The sequence below is a fragment of the Moschus berezovskii genome, chromosome 10 (genome assembly GCF_049115385.1).
Source record: "Moschus berezovskii isolate FMDL1 chromosome 10, NW_MosBer_1.0, whole genome shotgun sequence".
NCBI lineage: Eukaryota > Metazoa > Chordata > Mammalia > Artiodactyla > Moschidae > Moschus > Moschus berezovskii.
In genome coordinates, this window is record NC_142469.1 from 47,626,715 (window position 1) to 47,649,277 (window position 22,563).

At 45.4% G+C, this 22,563-nt stretch overlaps 1 pseudogene across 1 annotated transcript in view; it reads right to left on the reverse strand.

The window, feature by feature from the left end:
• Nucleotides 1–22,563, reverse strand: part of LOC129560920 (protein Mis18-beta pseudogene) — a 68,781-nt pseudogene that overhangs the window by 14,533 nt on the left and 31,685 nt on the right. The window contains exon 2 of the transcript XR_016038418.1: nt 165–624. The product of XR_016038418.1 is annotated as a protein Mis18-beta pseudogene (transcript). The remainder of the gene's footprint in view (nt 1–164; nt 625–22,563) is intronic.

Here is a 22,563-nt window from a genome sequence, read left to right on the forward strand (position 1 = left end):
TCATTTGGATATAGAAACTTAAACAAGAAATTCCCTTTCCTCTTTGAGGATTCTTTTCCACTACGTTTGTCAGAGGCTAAAACTAAGGTGCTTTTGGAACATGAACACACACACACATACAAGCATGCTCACCCCAACACACCAGTCTCTGCTCTTTTACTCACATTTCACCCTTGAGGACATGCAGGCCTCCAGGACAAGAACCACAGTCACTGGGCAGTAGAGTCTGGTGAGCAGCCAGGGGGCTGGTGGGCTCCGTCTGCTCTTGCCATGAGGGATTCTTTGGCCTGGTTTAGCAGGGCTGAAAGTCTGTGATTTTGGTGTCCCAGCATCTAGTTGTCCTGTCTCCAAGTGCAGCCTTCTATGTGCAACAAGGGAATCCAGGCTTCTCTGAAACAGGTTTCTGAGAGCAAGAGCAGAGGAAGCCAAGTGTGAAGGGTGTCAGCAATGGTGACACGCCCTGGCAGAAGATGTGGGACCAGCTGGGCTCTGAGCCAACAGTAAGAGAAGGTAAGGCTGCTGTGAGTCAGAGTAGTTCTTCCAGGATCCTTACTGCTTCTGGACCATCTTTTGTCATTTTAAAGTGGTCTTAAAAGTGGTCTTCACCACTGGTCTTGCCTTGACCTAGGAGAGTGCATTAATTTTCATTCATTAACATATTACTTTGCAATTAAGTTATTATCATACAAATGGTACTTAGTCCTCATAATCCATGAATAAAGTAGCATTGTCCCCATTTTATTAATGAAGAAACCAAGGCTTCAGAGTGGTTTAAGCCACACATTCCCCAAGTTAAGGCTGTTAGTACTGGGAAAGATAAGAAGTCTCCATCTTTGTTCTTATTCTTGGTTCTTTCCTTTACATACCTTTAGTCAATAGATAAGTGTATACTTTATTCCTAGCACGGAACAAGTTCAATCAGGTTCTATTAAGAATTCAAAGACATCGTCACTTGGTTCCTATCACCCTGGCACTTACAACCTGGTTATCCAGAATTAAGAGATAGGAAGGGCTGGGTGATGTGCATTTAATGAGTTACTGGTTCACTTATGTACTAAGGAAATGGTTTTTGAGCCTTAAATACCAGACACTGGGACAGCAGTAGAAGGACACAAAGATGTAGAGAACCCAGTCTCTGTTCTCAAGAAATTCAGTCTAGACAAGGGACTTCCACTGCTCAAAGCTGTTCAATGGCTTCCCATTGCTTCCAGTGTAAAATCCCAAATCCTTAATGTGACCCACAAGCTAGGAGATCTGACCTTTGCCCCTCTCTCCACTTATACTGGGCTTCATTAAGTTCCTCAGTCAGGTTAAACCTCCTTCCTTCCTCAAGGGTCTCTGCCCATGAGAGGGTTTCACAGATTTATCTTTTGAGCAGGGTTTTGAAGAATAGATAAGAGATTTCCAGGCAGAAACTGATGGGGTATTTTCCAGCTAGAGGAATTTGAGTGGGGTGTGGACTCAGTGGATAAGAGTAGCTGGGGAAAGTTTCATAGAAAAGGCAAAATGTTCTTTGTATGTAACAGATATTCAATATCTATCTGTTGAACAGAATTGGTTTGAGAAGGCTAGGGATGGGCAGAGTGTGGTAGGATGGGACAGCAGGAGAGTGAGAGCAAGACCAAATAAGCAAAGCCTCAGGAGCTGGGAGTACCTGAGCATAATGCAAGGCAGGGGAATCATCTAAAAGGCAGGTTGGCAAGGCAGGGCAGTGCGGTGTGGGAGTGTGCTTGATGGGATGGGAGATCTGAACTCCAGTTACAGCTCAGCTACTTGCTTTGTGACCTTGGACAAGTCACTTCTCTTTTCTTGGCCACAGAACTTGTGATGAAGATGCAGTGAGTAGGTGATTTCTTAACATCTCCTTTCCAGGTAAAATGTGCTGTTTACAGTTCAGATGGTGACAGAGAGTTGCAGAAGTCAGGTAAGATCCAGGACACTGGAAAAGAGAAGGAAATCTTAGGAGGACAGAGAGAGCCCAGGCAGAGTGCTGGCTTCAGAGACCTTTATAGCATGCAAGGCTGAGGAGAAGGACTGGAGGCTGGAGGGGAAGCCAGGGTTGAGTGACCTGCCAGGGGAAGCTGCAGCCTGTGACTCACTGATGTCCCACCAGGACCAGATCAATGAAATCAATGGAATTTTCTACAGCAACCTGACTATTCCTAATTCTTACCCTGATCCAATGTCTAATGTTGGAAGATGAAGCTCACCATCAGGGGAGAAGGCTGCTGTGGCCAGTAAAACTGATGTCCAGGTTCAATGAGTAGGGAGGAGGGGAAAGAACTGAAGGAGTTTTCCAGACAGTCCAAATGAAAGGACAAGTCCCTCACCCAGGTTTTTTTCTCTAGTGACCCCGATTTTGCACCATAGATGTCGCTTGTTTCTCTCTCTTTTCTTCTTTGGTACTTTTGGGGAGGGGGAGCAAGGCAAGGGAGAGGGGAAGAGACTTTTTTTCACAGGAGTCCTCAGAATTACAGTTCACAAACTATTCAGTAAACTGACCGGCCTCAACCTCCCCTTCAACGGCCTAATCTAAGGGGTGGATCTATGTGTTTTGTTGCTTGTCAGAAACAATTGCTGCGCGGCCCATTACATTTACAGCACGTCGCCCTTTAATTGGTGTAACACGCTGAGGCCTGAAAGGAGGAGAGGCCCACAAAAGCGCCCGTGAATGAGCCTTGACTCACACAAAAACACTCTGCAGAAGTTCAGAGCTGGCCACTAACAAGGAGGTAGGGAGTTAGTTTGAAAAGGGGGTGAAGTTCAGAAATGTGTCACCTTGAGGAGCCTCCCATCAAAGCAATGGTCGCATTGACAAGCTGCAAAGAAAAAAAGTTAAACCTTCAGGGCTACGGACTTGCCTGCTGGATTTATTCTTTTTAAACTTGAGAAGGGGGGTGAGTGGGAGAGGGGAGAGTCTTTTTCTTCTCTTCCCCACCCTTGTCTCTCTACTCCCCTTATTTACTTCAGAGAACCTTAGAGAAGTCGATGTGAAAAAACATACCTCCCACACCTCTGCTAAGATACACTATTTTTTTTTAATATGTAAAAAAGTCAGAATGAATGTGAGCAGCCTTAGGTTGCTGTTGCTGATTTCAACCTCTGTGGGAACAGTGTTTGCTCTTTGCCTTCCCCTCCCCCCATTTGCTAAGGCAACTCTCCCAGTCCTGGGGTTTAGAGCCCCTCCGCCTGGGCCTGCCTGCCTGCAGGTCTGGAGACTGCACACCAGGATTCCTTGAGGGTGAGGGCATGCATTCCAGTTCCTCAGTGGCAAAGGGGACTAGTGTGAGCCATATCACAGTATATGGAAGCATCATTCGCACTGGTGCGAGTCCAGCTGATCAGGGTACTGCAGTCAGGGGTTCTGCCCCCTCCTTGGAGAAGGAGACCCAGCTTTCCCTCCTCCTGCATGTAACACCTAGGTAAGATCCTACCCAGACCGAGCCACATTTTGGTTCCAGTTTGCAAAATAACGTGTCCCAGAAAGAAGAACAAGGATTCATAGGTCCAAGGTGGAGGTGGGGGACGAGGTCGCACCTTCTGTTCTTCTGCCCTCCATGGCCATCTGCTCCTCTAGTGCACCTTTCTGGTTCCAGATGCCCGGAATTTACTCAGTGGTGGTGATGGGATCGATCTCTCTTGGCACTTCCCCTGCACCCTGCCCCTCGTCTTCCTCCGGGGATCCCCACCACACAAGTGCCACCAAGGTGGAAGACCCTTCGTCCAGTTATTGGGTGCGAGTGCTCGAGCACCCCAGAGGCACCCTCCTCTGCTCACCTGTTCCCGCCTTTGTCTGGCGACTGGACCCCCACCCTAACACTGTTCCTGTGAACCGGCTGCCCTGTGCGAAGGCAGGGGTGGGGTGGGGGGGTGGGGGTGTCGGGCACTTTTCAATGCAGCGCCACAGCTCCCTCCAGATTTGTAATCCGCCAAAAAGCCGCTGATTGCTGCAATCGTTACTTTTCATTAAAAAAACTTAGAAGCAATTTGGGAGAACCCCTCTCAATGAATACATTTACCCCCGAACGGTCTTTATTCTCCGCCTCCACTTGATGAGTTTCTCTGGCACGAATCCGTTCTTACAGGCACAGAATGGGCAATCCCTTGATCCCCGTCAATTGTCATCCCGAGTCGGGGCCACTTTGACCGCCAATAGTGGGGAAGTCAGAGCTAATCCTCAGAAGGAATCACGGGAAAAGAAAAGCAACAATAACCAAGTCAAGCGTAAAAAATGAAAGAGAAATCTCTATTATCACTCACTACATTTCCCAGCTATGTACTGAAAAAATCAGCTCGCTTGTCATTCGAGTCAGACACCCACACAAGAATATGGGGTCGTGGTGGGTTGGTAGACTCACACGACGTAAGGAGCGATATTTGAGAGCCAAAGGCCTCTCTTCTGCCTCTGCCAAATCCCTCTCACATCCGCCATAACCATTAAATACAGACTGACTTTATTCTGTATGGGGAGGCCCAGAGGTGGGGGGTGAGGGAGCCCCCAGCTGTGCATGAATACAAAAAGGTCCCAGGAGAGAGGAATGGGGTGGGGGCGGAGTGACGATGCTAAAGGAACGCGCTCCTCTTGGGCACCTCCTGCTTGGGCGGTTGGGCCTCTCCTGCCTGGGTCCAGCCACCGCCTGGGACTCCCCCTCAACCCTCTCTCCACAGCCCCTGCAGCTCCGTGGGTGCGCAGACTTGGAGGCTGGGTCCTGGCGCAGCTGCATGATGCACGTGTGCACTGGGTCCACGGGCCACGGGCTCCATGCAGCCTCCTGTCTTCCACAGTAGCTTGGACCCACAGCACTGTGGGCTAGGGGTGGGGTGTGAGAGTCCCGGGAATCGCTGGAGCAGACACAGAAAGACCTGTGAGAGTGTGCATACACAGCCACTTTCCACGCTGACACCTATAATTATATGACATAGGCCTTGATTCCTTTATGCTGCAGCCAAGTGAGGGGCAAAGTAAAGCGGGGATGCAGGGCAGGATTCCTGGCACTACTGCAGCGTCTGGGGAGGGGTGGCCCTGCAGCCTCCCGCCGCTCTCTCTCTCCCAAGGGCTGGGGCTGCTCCCTTGCTCACGGATGTGGGGCTGATGGCCAGCACAGGGTTTAGAGGACCTGAATCCCAAAAGAAAGGGCCAGAACACACAGCCCAGCAACCTCTCCAAGTCGACTTCTCTCATGAGGTTACAAAGCCAGTCTAAGGTGCCTTTTGGCTACTGTCATTTCCCCTTGCCAGGTCCTCAGGGGACCTCCTGTGATCAAGTGGTGAGGCTGCTTCTCCTGGTTGCTCAGGGCAATGAGGAAGGGCCACATGTGGGATGAAGGTGTTTTTTTCATCATCTCCTTCCTCAGGCCTTAGAGGTGCATCCTGTTCCTCCCAGCCACCCACTTCACCCTCAACCCCCTTACCCCACCCCACACTCTGGTCCCCAACATCTAGGCACCTACCCTGTGAAGCTTGTTGTAGGTATCTCTCTGAGGAACCTCTCTAGACTTCACTCCCACAGCACACCACAGGCACATCACACACCACATGTGTACACACTACATGCTGCATACCATTAACACATGCATTATCACATGTGTACACACATGAGGAAGGCAACATTCAGGGAGCAACAAGCTTTGGAAACAATCATATTTACACAAGACCTGTACTCACCCAATACACAGGCACACAGACATGCATGCATTCCTGCACACCCAGGCACACATGGATCATGCACACTCTTTAAATACCCTTGGGCATCCAGATATTGGCTCCATCAGAAATTCCAGGTCAGGCAGAGGGGACTAGAGGGAGTCCTCCAGGTTGGGGGGTCACGGTCTTTAGGTCTGAGACCCAGGCCTCCTTCAGGATGCTCACCAGGGCAGATGCCCCAATCTTCTCACCGGGCCTGTGTGACGCTCACACTCTCCACCCGGTGTGGGCTGCACCAGAGCTGGGACAGCCCCAGGTGGCCACACCAATCAGGCCAGAGTCCAGGGTGAACACTGGACAGTGAGACTCACCCCAGCACGGCACCAGATACATGCCCATGAGCCTCTTTAAGGGAGTGGCTGAGCTAGCCTCCGTTGTGGTCATGCGGCCAGGGAGTGGGAAGGACACTGAAGGAGACTGTCCAACCTGTCTGACCTGCACCCACCCAGGTAAGGCATCCCACCCAGGGAGGATGGCATAGGAGGTGGTGGCAGGTATATATAGGACATCATCTATATAACCAGTGAGAGTGAGATGGTTCTGCCTAGCCCCAGATTTACATTAACGTGGAATCCCCGCTTCCACCAAGATCTGGAAAGGGTGCTTGCAGAGAGGGCGACCGACATTCTGCAATCCTAATTAGTGATTTTTGTCCCCTTGTTACTGGGCTCAGCATCTCATGCAAATGAACTCTTCATTTCAGCCACATTACCCCAGTTCCAGAATTAACTGACTCTTATCTTTAATGATATGCCGCTGAAGTTCTCTGAGCTGGCTAGCTTTTTATCTTGATTACTCTAATCAATAAGAAATGATAGAGTAGAATTATAAACTCTATTGGCTTTTAAATGTTGCCGACAAGCCCTCTAGATGCCATTCCCGTTCATTGTTATTTATTAAAATGATCCTCAGCCTAACAGCGGATGCAAATAGAGAAGCGAACAAGAATTAGCCTTGGGAAGAGTCCCAGTCGTTTCTGACAACTTCACCTCCTACTCCCCAGGGAAGAGTCTTTGCTGTTTAGGCTTGAGAAGATGGAAGCATATTTTAAAAAAGTTTTTAAAGAAAATTGCTCTTTTGGAGGTACAAAAGAAACAGAAAACAAGAAACACCAAATTCCCTACCTCATCCAGACCGATAGTTTTAAAGGTAGAAGCTTTGAATATGGCACTTTGAAATACAGAAACTCATGCTCTATGAATGAATCAAATCTTTTATCTCTCTGTTCCTCTTCCTACTCCCCACCTTGCTGACTCCTCCCCCCACAGACTTGCATACCAATATCTACAGGCTTATCTTTAAGTATGTATGATTTCAGACAGAACTCAAGAAAGGCAATTTCCTCCACTTTTTCTCTTGGGAGAAAAATAGGGCTTGGATCTTCCTGTCTGCAGACAATATCTTTAACTCCAGCTAGATGGCAGGTGGTGGCTGGCCCAGGTGTCAAAAGCACCTCTAATGGGAAGTTTTAAGGTTCCTACATGTCCAGCATCAGGTGAACTGAGATGTCTCTCCCACTTCAGGCAGTCTATTGCCCATACCCCTATAAGGTCCTGGACACCACAACTCTCCCAGTCACACCTCCCTCACAGGCCGAATTTGTGCAACACTCTTTCCCAAGAAGTCAAAAAGAGAGTGTAGGGCATTTATTCTCTCCCTCCACTCGTTGAGAGTGAAAATAAAGAGTTTATCTTATATGTGACAAATATCCCTCTTCACCCTCGACCAGATTAACCGTCCTCTTACTCCCAATCTTGGCTCTGAGTTTGGTCTGGGATGGGGTGTCCTAGGAGGGTCAGGGGCTGCTGAAAACACCAGCTGTCATCACTTATCAGATCATGTACTAATTTACTAGCTTTCTTTTAAATCCTCACCCCCTAAACCCATTAAGAACCTATTCTGCACTAGGCTCTTTGTCAGGAGCAAGATTCAGGTTCTGAGGCACACGGAACATTTCCCTAGTTGGCTTGACCCTCTGTCCCCTCTTTGCTTTGGATGGGTTCTAAGAACGGTGACATCCAAAGCTCCAAAAACGCTAGAGCGGTAGGCAAACACATTAATTCACACACGCCACAAACTCGGCCTGCCCCTGCCCAGCAACCCCACGGGGCGCACCACCGCTATCTTGACGCGTTTACGCACAGTCCTACTCGCCCGCCGCAGATAGACCGGTCCCCAAGCAGCCGTCCGGCCCCTCCAGCCCGCGTAGCTGCGAAATCTCTCCTTTCCCTCTATCCCCATTCCCCGCACACAGCCCCAGGCGCTGCGCCGCGCCCCGGCCGGGCCAGTCGGGGAAACTGCGCGCTCAGTCTCGCAAAGCCGCATCTGGCAATCACAGACGCTCGGAGGAGGGGCGGCGCACGGGAAACGAAAGCGGCTGGAACACAAACTCAAGTCCCCCAAGGCCGCGGTCGATCCGTGCAAGAAGTTGGAAATCCGCGGGTAGGCTAAGCGTTTTTCTTTTTTTAAATGACACGTGGGGGGAAGGGCTGAATGTATCAAAATCATGTAAAATTTCTGTTCTTAGCAACATCCTTGTTATTAGGAATGATGACTAAACCGCCAGGATTATTCTGGACTGTAAGTTATCAAGAGCCCACTAATTTCACATTAAAGCCCATTGACTGCAACGGCGTGATTGAAGGGTTTTTAACAATTAACATAATCAGAAAATGAGCTGAGATAATTTTTATTCAACTCATTACTTTTTAATCATGTATTTCTTTTAATTAATATCTTCTCCGTGAACATAACACAAAGCGGAGCCCCAATGCTGGCCCAAGCCAGCCTGTGGGACTGAATTTGACACAACCAAACGTTGCACCAGCCGCATTCATCGTATCTCTATTGTGGTATTTGCAAAATAGAAAAATCTTGTCCAAAAGTCACCATGTTGTTTTGCAACACAATATAAAGGGGGGAGGGGCTAAAGTTGCACAAGCCATACAATTTTTAAAATTCTACTTGACTTTTATATTTGGGTGCCTTTCTTGGTTTGCAGCCAGACAGATAGATACAAATGAGAAGGAACAAACAGGAGGAAGAACAAGAAGAGAAAAAGGCTTTCGGAAATGAATGTCCCATAGTGGGTTTTGGCTGCTCCTGCGTGCCACCAGGGCCAGGTGGAGGAACCTTAGAAGGCACAGAACTTGACATCAGGGTGCCTGCCTTTGGCCTCACCTAAGCCACTCCAGTACTCTTGCCTAGAAAATCCCATGGATGGAGGAGCCTGGTAGGCTGCAATCCATGGGATCGCTATGAGTCGGACATGACTGAGCAACTTCATTTTCACTTTTCACTTTCATGCATTGGAGGAGGAAATGGCAACCCACTCCAGTGTTCTTGCCTGGAGAGTCCCAGGGACAGGGGAGCCTGGTGGGCTGCCGTCTATGTGGTCACACAGAGTCGGACACGACTGAAGTGACTTAGCAGCAGCAGCAGTCTCGGTTGGGCACCTAGGCCTGGCCCAGGTTGTCAGGGCTGAGGTGTTCAGCTTCAGTTCCCCCACCCTAATCAACCTCCTTGCGCTCAGACCCAATGGGATTAAATCCCTCTGCTCCCCAGCCCCAATGGCAAGTGGGCAGAACCTGCAGGCCCTTTCTTTTCAGTTAGGACATTGGACTAAGTATTTGCATTTTAGTCTTGGTGTCTTGACCCCAATGGCTCCCAACACTTCCTGGTAAGCACAACCTGGAAGACGTGATCCAACTCAAATGCTCAAATGGGGCAGAGAGTTTGGCATTTTGATGGCAAATTGGACTCCAGCTTCCCCTCCTTGGTGGGCACATCTTGCCTGTGGCCTGACCACTGGATCTCCCAAGCCTACCAAAAAAAGGCTGTTTCTGGACTAAGATCTCTCACTCTGTGGGAGCTGCGTCAGCCTCAGAAAAAAGAAACAAAGCCGACCCCTGGTGGAAGAAAATGAAAGTTAAGAATATAAGGAAGGCTTGTGAGGGCCTCCTGCCCAAACATCTGTACATGGGAGAAGGAAGGGAGAAGGAAGAGAGATTGGGAAAGGGTAAATAAGGAAAAGGAAAACTGGAGAAGGCAGAAAACAGCAGAGATCACATGGCAGCAGGTGGAATTCAGGTCGCGAGAACTGGGAAGAATGAGAGACCAAGTCCTTTGGGCCCCTTGGGTCAAGTATGCATCCTCAGTGCTTGTGGCCTGACCAGTGTCACTGATCAGGCAGGTACCTCTGATTTCTTCTCTTTCTGTCCAGTGAAAGTCAGAAGTTCTATGATTGCAGAGGGAAGATGGAGGTCTCTGTTAGACACTGGCAGCATCTGCCTGCCTGCCTCAGAGAGCATGCAAGTTCCAGAAACTTCCTTTACTCTAGACAAAGCACTGCCTCCCACCATCCTATCCTCTCAGTCTTAGCTGAGTAAAAATAACTAAGGCAAAAATTCAACCTACCCAGTTCCATCCACTCTGGCAACTGAGAACAACCACTGCTGAGGGGTGTGATGAAGATGCTGTCAATGGCTGTGTTTCAGTGCATTATAGGAAGACAAATCTACATGGTATGCTTATGTCTCTCCAATGCAAATGCTAAACATGGGGGAGAGGCAGATGAGGGCAGGCAGACACACAGAGAGCACAGTTGTTCTGAAATCTGCTTTGATTAAAGCAGGTCAGGAGGATCAGTTTGGTGCCCTGGACAGAGGGCAAATTGCCCCTCTTGACAAACATTAATGAAATAGTTGTAGCACATTTTTGCCAAAGAAATAGACTGCAGGAAACATTAATAAGAGGTAAGTACATGTTCCCATGAGAACAGACAGCACTATATCCCACAGAGTTTTGTCAGTGACAACATATGCTTCTTTTACAGTTTCTCCACTTTGCCTCCCTGGTAGAGCCATCATTGCCTTGGGCCAAATCAGACCCAATGACCTAGGCTTGAGATAAGGGACACCAAGTCAACAAAGAGCCCTGGCAAATGAATTATAATTCCTATGGACACCCCTGGAACAAGAGGCAGAGCTTTGGTGACCCCACTTAGGAACAGGGCATTCTCCTCAGACCACCGTATCTTCTCTTTAAAGCTTTCACGAGCTCTTGACACACGCATCCTGTTCAGTTTTTCCTGTTCATCAGAGAATCATGACACACTCAGTACGTCCTAGTATTGTAGCCATTGTTCTGAAAACAGCCAGAATGTTTCGTAGCTTCTCTGGCTAATTTCAAAGGTGATTTTTTTTTCCTACTTGGACTGAGTCTGAACACTGTGAAGCAGAGAGAAAAATGTACAATCATTCAGTTCAGTTCAGTCACTCAGTTGTGTCTCTTTGTGACCCCATGGACTGCAGCACGCCAGGCTTGCCTGTCCATCATCAGCTCCCGGAGCCTGCTCAAACTCATGTCCATTGAGTCTGTGATGCCATCTAACTATCTCATCCTCTGTCATCCCCTTCTCCTCCTGCCTTCAATCCTTCTCAGCATCAGGGTCCTTTCCAAGGAGTCAGTTCTTCACATCAGGTTGCCAAAGTATTGGAGTTTCAGCTTCAGTATCAGTCCTTCCAATGAATAGTCAGGACTGATCTCCTTTAGGACTGACTGGTTTGATCTCCTTGAAGTCCAAAGGACTCTCATGAGTCTTTTCCAACACCACAGTTCAAAAGCATCAATTCTTCAGTGCTCAGCTTTCTTTATAGTCCAACTCTCACATTCATACATGACTACTGGAGAAACTATAGCTTTGATCAGACAGACCTTTGTTGGCAGAGTAATGTCTCTGCTTTTTAATATGCTGTCTAGGTTGGTCATAGCTTTTCTTCCAAGGAGCAAGCGTCTTTTAATTTCATGGCTGCAGTCACCATCTGCAGTGATTTTGGAGCCCAAGAAAATAGTCTCTCACTATTTCCCATTTTTTCCCCACCTATTTGCCATGAAGTGATGGGACTGGATGCCATGACCTTCATTTTTTGAATGCTGAGTGTTAAGCCAGTTTTTTCACTGTCCTCTTTCATCAAGAGGTTCTTAAGTTCCTCTTTGCTTTCTGCCATAAGGGTGGTGTCACCTGCCAATCTGAGGTTATTGATATTTCTCCCAGAAATCTTGATTCCAGCTTGTGCTTCATCCAGCCCAGCATTTTGCATGATGTACTCTGCATATAAGTTAAATAAGCATTTAAGCAATTCAAGTTTTGAGACAGCCAAACTGTACAATTCAGGCCAGAGTATACACTGAAAGACTGAATTATTTGAATTGTGTAGTCCACTCTGTCACCAGATGATTAAATAATTTTGCTTTGCTTTGTGCTCTGTAGATACAAGCTTGCTCTTTAGAAGAATTCTCAGGGCATATAAGGAACAGCTTAGTACCCTGAATGGTTTGTTGGGATGCCATCATCCCTTTGGTGAAAACTGAAAATCTACTCGCATACTTTATCTAGATTTAAAAAGCCCAAATTAACATTCAGCAGAAAACAGAAAACTTGAATAGTATGTCACATTATATAGCATGTCATATTTTATTTATTTATTGGCTGTGCTGAGTCTTCGTTGCTGCACACGGGCTTTCTCTAGTTGCGGGGAGTGGGGTCTACTCTTTGTTGCAGTGCATGGGCCTCTCATTGCAGTGGCTTCTCTTGTGGGTCACGGGCTTTAGGTACACAGGCCCAGTAGTTGTGACACTGAGGCTTAGGTGCCCCATGGTAGGTGGAATCTTCTTGAACCAGGGATTGAACCTGGCATTCTTTGCACTGGCAGGCAGATTCTCAACCAGCAGGGAAGTCCTAGCATCTCATACTTTTTTTAATAGATTTTATTGTGAAAATTTTTTTACCATACACAAGAGTATAATAATTCCCCATGAATCCATCACCGAACTCCAATAAGCATCACATTTGCCTTCTTGCTTCCTATCTCCCTCTTGGTTTGCTTAGGGTATTTTAAAGTGAATGCCAGATATTACATATCATTTCACCCTTAAATATTTCATTATACATCTCAAAAAATGACATATCATAGTTACAATGGCAATATCACACTTAAAAAAATAGTAATTCTCTAGTATCATATAATATCCAGTTCATATTGAAATTTCTCTAATCATTTAAAAGAAAAATTTTAATAGTCTGTTTGAATCCAAATGAGATACACTCGTTTTTGATTGTACAGCTCTTAAATCTTTTAAAAACATTTTTTTGTTTGTTTTTGTTATAGCTTTTTCACCTTTTGAAATCTTTCACTATAGTCTCTCCTATCTCCTGCCCCCTCTTTTCACATGACATTGTTGTTTTTTCTTTTTAAAGAAACCAGGTCAATTATGCTGAGGAATGGAGTTTGTCTTCTTGCTTCCTCATGGTATCATTTAGCAGAAGTTTCATGTGTCAGTGAAACAGAAGTTCAACTTGATTTTCTATCTTCTGCATTTTCTGAAGACTAGAAATAAGATCTAAAAATGAATAAATTTAGGTTCTTTTTTTTCTTCCATTGTTTGGGCAAGTATATATTAGAGGTGAATTTCACATTGCACAGAATCAGGAGGCCTACAATGTCTTGTTCTGGTTTGAGTGACGCTCAGGTTGATCAGTGGAGAAGGCACTTGTGACCCACTCCAGTACTCTTGCCTGGAAAATCCCATGGACAGAGGAGCCTGGTAGGCTGCAGTCCATGGGGTCACTAAGAGTCAGACGCAACTGAGCGACTTCACTTTCACTTTTCACTTTCATGCACTGGAGAAGGAAATGGCAACCCACTCCAGTGTTCTTGCCTGGAGAATCCCAAGGATGGAGGAGCCTGGTGGGCTGCTGTCTATGGGGTCGCACAGAGTCGGACACGACTGATGCGACTTAGCAGCAACAGGTTGATCAGCATGTTCAGGTGGTATCACTCCCTCATTATAAAATTCCCATTACTCTATACCTTTGAATCAGGCATTTCACTAGGAGAAGCACATCATCCTTTTCAAAGCATATTCCAAGTAAATTATTTCTTTTTACCAGTGATACATATTTTTCTTATTGCATAGAGGAGTGACAGAGAAGTCACTTTGGGGGCAAATAGTGTCTTTGGGGCACACACATATCCAAAATTCAAATCTTCTGATTTCTGACTCCAAATCCTCTTCTATGACAAGAAACATGACAGGCAAAATTGCTTCCTGGTGTCCTGCCACTTGAAATCAAAAGAGTATTTAAAAACTGGACTTAAAGAGTCAGTCTTTGACTTAAAAATCTTAATTGGGAATTAATCAGTTTGGATAACTCTCGTCTGGAACACCAGATACAAGAAATTTGATTTGCTTGGTAATGAACATCTGAAAGCCCAAATCCCATCTTCATTGTTTGAGTCAACTTTTTGTTTGCATAGTTTTTGACAGATAAACCAAAGGGGATACTCTTCTCACTCAGAAATATTCTGGTCCCCAGAACTGGGCTGTTTATAATAAAGGTTGTTTGTATTTAGCTAAAAGTATCAGAAACACAAATTCCAGGGTCTTGAACAAACAGGATTTTCTTTTCCTTAGACAATGAGAAGGTCAGAGGTCAGCAGTTGCTTTGCTTTAGTGACTTAACGATTACAGGATAGCTGTTTTCTCTCAGTCTCTTCCGCAGGGTCTCAAGGTGGCTATTGCATGTCCAGTCATTATTTCTGCACTCAAGACAGAAGACAGGAGCTCAAGAAAAGGCCATGCCAGTCACATCTATTCCTGTCAATTAGGGAAACATATGCTTCACCAGAAGTCCCCTAGCAGTATTCTTTTGGGTCAGAACTGGGTCATATGGCATCCTAAACTGCTGGAGAGCTGGGAAAGCTGTATCTGGCATTCAAATCTCTATTGTAGACGCAGCAAGAGAGAGATGGAGGTTGGGCATAAATGAAATGCTGATCTACCTACATCAAGCCCAACCCTCTTTGTTCTCTGACACATACTATCTCCTACATTTTCATGAAACCAAGTCATTCATTCTGCAGAATGGCAAGGAATAAGAATACCCTTATTTCTGACTTCTTTGACCACAAGGTATGGTAGTCAGACAAAGATCGGCTCCACATATGGAATGAAGTAAAAGAAAAACAAATAGACAGTATATTAAAGCATATATATGGAATCTAGAAAAAAAATAGTACTGATGAACCTATATGCAGGGAAGGAATGGAGATATAGATGTAGAGAATGGACTTAGGGATACAGGGAAGGAAGGAGAAAGTGGGACAAATTGAGAAGATAGCATTGACATATATACACTACCATATGTAAAACAGAAAGCTAGTGGGAAGCTGCTGTATAACACAGGGAGCCCAGCCTGGTGCTCTGTGATGACCTAAACAGGTGAGATGGGGTGGGGGTGGGAGGGAAAGAATAGCTATGACTGATTCATGTTGTAGGACAGAAACCAACACAACACTGTAAAACAATTATCCTCCAATTAAAAATAAAGATTGGTTCCAACCTCTAGGAGGCGATGAGTACTTTGAGTGCTAAGGTAGATGAAGCTGAATTTTACTAGTCTTTGAATTCCATGGTTTGTTTAAGGCTATTAGAGAATTTTAAAGATATCAGACTGGGTTGGAGTGAGAGTGAGAAATAGTGGAAGATCTGCAGAGCACAAAATGTAAGACAGGGTATCAACAAAAAGTCTACAAACAACACATGCTGGAGAGGATGTGGAGAAAAGGGAACCCTTGAACACTGTTGGTGGCAATGTACATTGGTACAGCAACTATGGAAAACAGTATGGTGTGTCCTCAAAAAACTAAAATGGAACTAACATATGATCTAGCAATTCCACTCCTGGATATATATCTGGAAAAATGAAAACACTAATGTGAAAGGATACATACACCCTGGTGTTCACAGCAGCACTGTTTACAATAGCCAAGACATGGAACAACCCAAGTGTCCATCAACAGATGACTGAGGGACATCCCTGGTGGCCCAGCAATTAAGAATCTGTGTATCCAAGGCAGGGGACGTGGGTTCAATCCCTAGTCATGGAAATAAGATCCCACATGCTGTAAAGTGCAGCCAAAAAAATTAAAAAATAATAATAATTAAAACATAGACAACTGAATTGAGAAGATGGACTATTACTCAGCCATAGAAAATGAAATACTGCCATCTGCAGCAATGTGGATGGACCTAGAGAATATTACGCTTTAGTGGGATAAGTCACACAGATAAAGACAAATACTATATGATATCACATATATGTGGAATCTAAAAAGGTAATACAAATGAATGTATGTGCAAAACAGAAACAGACTCACAGATACGGGAAGAAAACTGTGGTTACCAAAGGGGAGAGGTTATAATGTCTGTAATCCCTATCAGTTCAGTTCAGTTCAGTCGCTCAGTCGTGTCTGACTCTTTGCGATCCCGTGAATCACAGCACACCAGGCCTCCCTGTCCATCACCAACTCCTGGAGTTCACTCAGACTCATGTCCATCGAGTCAATGATGCCATCCAGCCATCTCATTCTCTGTCGTCCCCTTCTCCTCCTGCCCCAATCCCTCCCAGCATCAGAGTCTTTTCCAGTGAGTCAACTCTTCGCATGAGGTGGCCAAAGTATTGGAATTTCAGCCTCAGCATCAGTCCTTACAATGAACACCCAGGATTGATCTCCTTTAGAATGGACTGGTTGGATCTCCCTGCAGTCCAAGGGACTCTCAAGAGTCTTCTCGAACACCACAGTTCAAAAGCATCAATTCTTTGGCGCTCAGCTTTCTTCATAGTTCAACTCTCACATCCATTCATGACCACTGGAAAAACCATAGCCTTGACTAGACGGACTTTGGTTGTCAAAGTAATGTCTCTGCTTTTTAATATGTTATCTGCTGCTGCTGCTGTTAAGTCATTTCAGTCGTGTCTGACTCTGACCCTATAGATGGAAGCCCACCAGGCTACCCCGTCCCTGGGATTCCCCAGGCAAGAACACTGGAGTGGGTTGCCATTTCTTTCTTCAATGTGTGAAAGTGAAAAGTGAGAGTGAAGTTATTCAGTCGTGTCCGACCCTTAGCAATCCCACGGACTGCAGCCTACCAGGCTGCTCCATCCATGAGATTTTCTAGGCAAGAGTACTGGAGTGGCTTGCCATTGCCTTCTCCGAATATGCTATCTAGGTTGGTCATAACTTTCCTTCCAAGGAGTAAGTGTCTTTTAATTTCATGGCTGCAATCAGCATCCGCAGTGATTTTGGAGCCCCCAAAAATAAAGTCTGACGCTGTTTCCACTGTTTCCCCATCTATTTCCCATGAAGTGATGGGACTAGATGCCATGATCTTAGTTTTCTGAATGTCGAGCTTCAAGCCAATTTTTTCACTCTCCTCTTTCACTTTCATCAAGAGGTTTTTTAGTTCCTCTTCACTTTCTGCCATAAGGGTGGTGTCATCTGCATATCTGAGGTTATTGATATTTCTCCCGGCAATCTTGATTTCAGCTTGTGCTTCTTCCAGCCCAGCATTCCTCATGATGTACTCTGCATACAAGTTAAATAAGCAGGGTGGCAATACACAGCCTTGACGTACTCCTTTTCCTATTTGGAACCAGTCTGTTGTTCCATGTCCATTTCTAACTGTTGCTTCCTGACCTGCACATAGGTTTCTCAAGAGGCAGGTCAGGTGGTCTGGTATTCCCATCTCTTTCAGAATTTTCCAGTTTTTTGTGATCCACACAGTCAAAGGCTTTCGCATAGTCAATAAAGCAGAAATAGATGTTTTTCTGGAACTCTCTTGCTTTCTCCATGATCCAGCAGATGTTGGCAATTTGATCTCTGGTTCCTCTGCCTTTTCTAAAACCAGTTTGAACATCTGGAAGTTCACAGTTCACGTATTGCTGATGCCTAGCTTGGAGAATTTTGAGCATGACTTTACTAGCGTGTGAGATGAGTGCAACTGTGCGGTAGTTTGAGCATTCTTTGGCATTGCCTTTCTTTGGGATTGGAATGAAAACTGACCTTTTCCAGTCCTGTGGCCATTGCTGAGTTTTCCAAATTTGCTGGCATATTGAGTGCAGCACTTTCACAGCATCATCTTTCAGGATTTGAAATAGCTCAACTGGAATTCCATCACCTCCACTAGCTTTGTTCGTAGTGATGCTTTCTAAGGCCCACTTGACTTCACATTCCAAGATGTCTGGCTCTAGGTCAGTGATCACACCTTCATGATTATCTTGGTCGTGAAGATCTTTTTTGTACAGTTCTTCTGTGTATTCTTGACACCTCTTCTTAATATCTTCTGCTTCTGTTAGGTCCATACCATTTCTGTCCTTTATCGAGCCCATCTTTGCATGAAATGTTCCCTTGGTATCTCTAATTTTCTTGAAGAGATCTCTAGTCTTTCCCATTCTGTTGCTTTCCTCTATTTCTTTGCATTGATTGCTGAGGAAGGCTTTCTTATCTCTCCTTGCTATTCTTTGGAACTCTGCATTCAGATGCCTATATCTTCTCTTTTCTCCTTTGCTTTTCACTTCTCTTCTTTTCACAGCTATTTGTAAGGCCTCCTCAGACAGCCATTTTGCTTTTTTGCATTTCTCTTCCATAGGGATGGTCTTGGTCCCTGTCTCCTGTACAATGTCACAAACCTCCGTCCAGAGTTCATCAGGCACTCTATCTAGTCCCTTAAATCTATTTCTTACTTCCACTGTATAATCATAAGGGATTTGATTGAGGTCATACCTGAATGGTCTAGTGGTTTTCCCTACTTTCTTCAATTTAAGTCTGAATTTGGTAATAAGGAATTCATGATCTGAGCCACAGTCAGCTCCTGGTTTTGTTTTTGCTAACTGTATAGAGCTTCTCCATCTTTGGCTGCAAAGAATATAATCAATCTGATTTTGGTGTTGACCATCTGGTGATGTCCATGTGTAGAGTCTTCTCTTGTGTTGTTAAAAGAGGGTGTTTGCTATGACCAGTGTGTTCTCTTGGCAAAACTCTATTAGCCTTTGCCCTGCTTCATTCTGTACTCCAAGGCCAAATTTGCCTGTTACTCCAGGTGTTTCTTGACTTCCTACTTTTGCATTCCAGTCCCCTATAATGAAAAGGACATCTTGTTTGGGTGTTAGTTCTAAAAGGTCTTGTAGGTCTTATAGAACTGTTCAACTTCAGCTTCTTCAGCATTACTGGTTGGGGCATAGGCTTGGATTACCGTGATATTGAATGGTTTGCCTTGGAAACGAACAGAGATCATCATTCTGTCGTTTTTGAGATTGCACCCAAGTACTGCATTTCGGATTCTTTCGTTGACCACGATGGCTACTCCATTTCTTCTAAGGGATTCCTGCCCACATTAGTAGATACATTGGTCATCTGAGTTAAATTCACCCATTCCAGTCCATTTTAGTTCACTGATTCCTAGAATGTCGACATTCACTCTTGCCATCTCCTGTTTGACCACTTCCAATTTGCCTTGATTCATGGACCTAACATTCCAGGTTCCTATGCAATATTGCTCTTTACAGCATCAGACCTTGCTTCTATCACCTGTCACATCCACAACTGGGTATTGTTTTTGCTTTGGCTCCATCCCTTCATTCTTTCTGGAGTTATTTCTCCACTGAGCTCCAGTAGCATACTGGGCACCTACCGACATGGGGAATTCCTCATTCAGTATCCTATCATTTTGCCGTTTGATACTGTTCATGGGGTTCTCAAGGCAAGTACACTGAAGTGGTTTGCCATTCCCTTCTCCAGTGGACCACATTCTGTCAGACCTCTCCACCATAACCCGCCCATCTTGGCATGGCTTAATTTCAGTGAGTTAGACAAGGCTGTGGTCCCTGTGATCACGTCGAGCTCCGAGCGCACAGACGCGACGCCGGGCTCCACAACCGACCACGCGCAGAAGCGTGGCCGAGAGGAGCTACCCCACGTCCGAGGCCAGGGGCGGCGGCTGAGAGGAGCTACCGGACGCCGGAGGTCAGCGGGGGCGGCAGCCGAGAGGAGCTACCCCACGTCCAAGTGGCGGTGGCTGCGCGGGCGCAGGAGGGCCTAGAGGAGCTATTCCACGTTCAAGTTCAGGAGGGGCGGCAGTGAAGAGATACCTCCACCTCCAAGGTAAGGTGCAGTGGCTGTGCTTTGCTGGAGCACCCATGAAGAGATACCCGACGACCAAGGTAAGAGAAACCCAAATAAGACGGTAGGTACTGCGAGAAGGGCATCAGAGAGCAGACACACTGAAATCATAATCACAGAAAACTAGTCGATCTGATTACACGGACCACAGTCTTGCAATCCGTATACTACACAGTATATCCTTGTTGCCTACTTATTTTATATAGAGTAATTTTTATCTTGATGAAGCACAAGCTGGAATCAAGATTGCTTGGAGAAATAACAATAACCTCAGATACGCAGATGACACGACCCTTATGGCAGAAACCGAAGAACTAAAGAGCCTCTTGATGAAAGTGAAATAGGAGAGTGAAAAAGTAGGCTTAAAACTCTACATTCAGAAAACTAAGATCATGGCATCCAGTCCCATCACTTCATGACAAATAGATGGAGAAACATTGGAAACAGTGACAGATTTTATTTTGGGGGGCTCCAAAATCACTGCAGATGGTGACTGCAGCCATGAAATTAAAAGAAAGATGCTTCCTCCTTGGAAGAAAAGATATGACCAACCTAGACTGCATATTAAAAAGCAGAGACATTACTCTGCCAACAAAGGTCCATCTAGTCAAAGCTATGGTTTTTCCAGTTGTCACGTATGGATGGGAGAGTTGGGCCTCAAAGAAAGCTGAGCACCAAAGAATTAATGCTTTTGAACTGTGGTGCTGGAGAAGGCTCATGAGAGTCCCTTTGACTTCAAGGAGATCAAACCAATAAATCCTAAAGGAAATAAAAAATAATAATAATAAAAAAAATTAAAAACAAAAAAAGGAAATCAGTCCTGAATATTCATTGGAAAGACTGATGTTGAAGCTGAAACTCCAATACTGATGCAAAGAACTGACTCCTTGGAAGAGACCCTGATGGTGGGAAAAATTGAAGGCAGGAGGAGAAGGGGACAACAGGGGATGAGATGGTTGGATGCCATCACTGACTCAATGCATATGAATTTGAGCAAGCTCCGGGAGCTGGTGATGAACAGGGAAGCCTGGTGTGCTGCAATCCATGGGGCTGCAAAGAGTCGGACACGACTGAATAACTGGACTGAACTGAAGTAATACCTTAAATGGAGTATAGCCTGCAGAAATACTGAATCACTGTGCTGCACACTTGAAACTAACATAATAAAATCAACTATACTTCCATTTAAAAAAAAGCTAGGGTACTATGAGTCAGAAAGCAGTCCTGACAACAGGAGATTTCCACTATAGAAGGATTTCTAGTTACTTCTGTCCAAAAATGTCTGCTACATGTGATTTCTAAATGCTTGAAAATTCCTTCAACAGTGGGAAAAACCTGTAACAATGTTAGAACTCAAAAAGTTCTAGAAGGGTAACATTAACTTACATTAAAAAAAAACTTAAAGAGCCTCCAGTAAAATAATGTCATTATTATTTAATTTAAATAAAGTTCAGATTCTTCACCTCAAGAGCCAAAAGTGGGCAGTCAGCCCTCTTGTTTCCTGGTAGTACAGCAGAGATATGGTTAGAACATTAAAAAAAGATTTTACTCAAGGCTAACTAGAAAAAGGGATGATAAAACGGAAATAAACACAGTTTGTAAGACAGCATGATCCATGATTAAAGACTCACACCATTAATCAGAGAACCCAGGGAAAGAAATCTTTTGGTTATTCTCCCTCTACCTGGTAGATGCCATTTTGACCTCCATCAGTCAAGCATGAACTTCAGTCAGTTCAGTTCAGTTCAGTCGCTCAGTCGTGTCCAACTCTTTGAGACCCCATGAATCACAGCACGCCAGGCCTCCCTGTCCATCACCAACTCCAGGAGTTCACTCAAACTCATGTCCATCGAGTCAATGATGCCATCCAGCTATCTCATTCTCTGTCGTCCCCTTCTCCTCCCGCCCCCAATCCTTCCCAGCATCAGAGTCTTTTCCAGTGAGTCAACTCTTTGCATGAGGTGGCCAAAGTATTGGAGTTTCCGCTTTAGCATCACTTAGTGCTATTTAAATTCCCAGGAATCTAACTTGAGAGAGGCCGTCTCCCTCCTTAGATTCTGACCAGTGTTCTAGTTTTGTGTCTGAGCTTTCCAAACTTAGTCAGATGACTGATGCACCACCCCCTCCTGCCCCCCAGCAAATGACCTCCCTCTTCAGGTGAGAAGTGTATTCATAAGACTGAGTTCTGATCTTGACCCTGGCAAGCCCCAGTGGAATATTCTTCACATCAGAATAGAAGTTAGTTCCAAAATTTATACACAACTGGGGTACAGAAAATCATGGCTGGGGGAGGTGGGGGCATATAATGGGAGTGTAATGTCCATACAAGGGCCAGTATTAGCTTCTCTTGAGTGGAGAAGGACTATCTGAACGAGAAGTGAGGGGAAACTACCAAACATGGAAATGAGCAAAAGGGTAACTGTAGGGTCAAAGAAATACATGTTTTCCAAACAGGTAGTAAAGAAGTGCATTAGTATTTCTTTGTGGGAACTCCTGACCCTTTATTTCTGAGAACTCCCTGGGAGTCTTACATGCTGTCCTGAGAACTAGTCCTGTGGCCATCCTGGGACATCAGCCCTTTTCCTCTGATGTGCTCTAGTAATGTGTCCTATTTTGTCCCAACAAAGTCTCCATTCTGGGCACCTCTCCTCTCTGCACCAGCCTGAACGTGCAAGTGCCTTGAAATATTATCAGAACATACTCCTGGCTCTTCTCCCCTCACAGATAAATCCCTGATCCTGAAGAGTCACTAATGTTGATGCCTCTGGAGACTCAAGATCTTAACTTTTTACAGACAGCATAATTTAAAAAACTATATCTTTTAGTTCTTGCTGGTTTA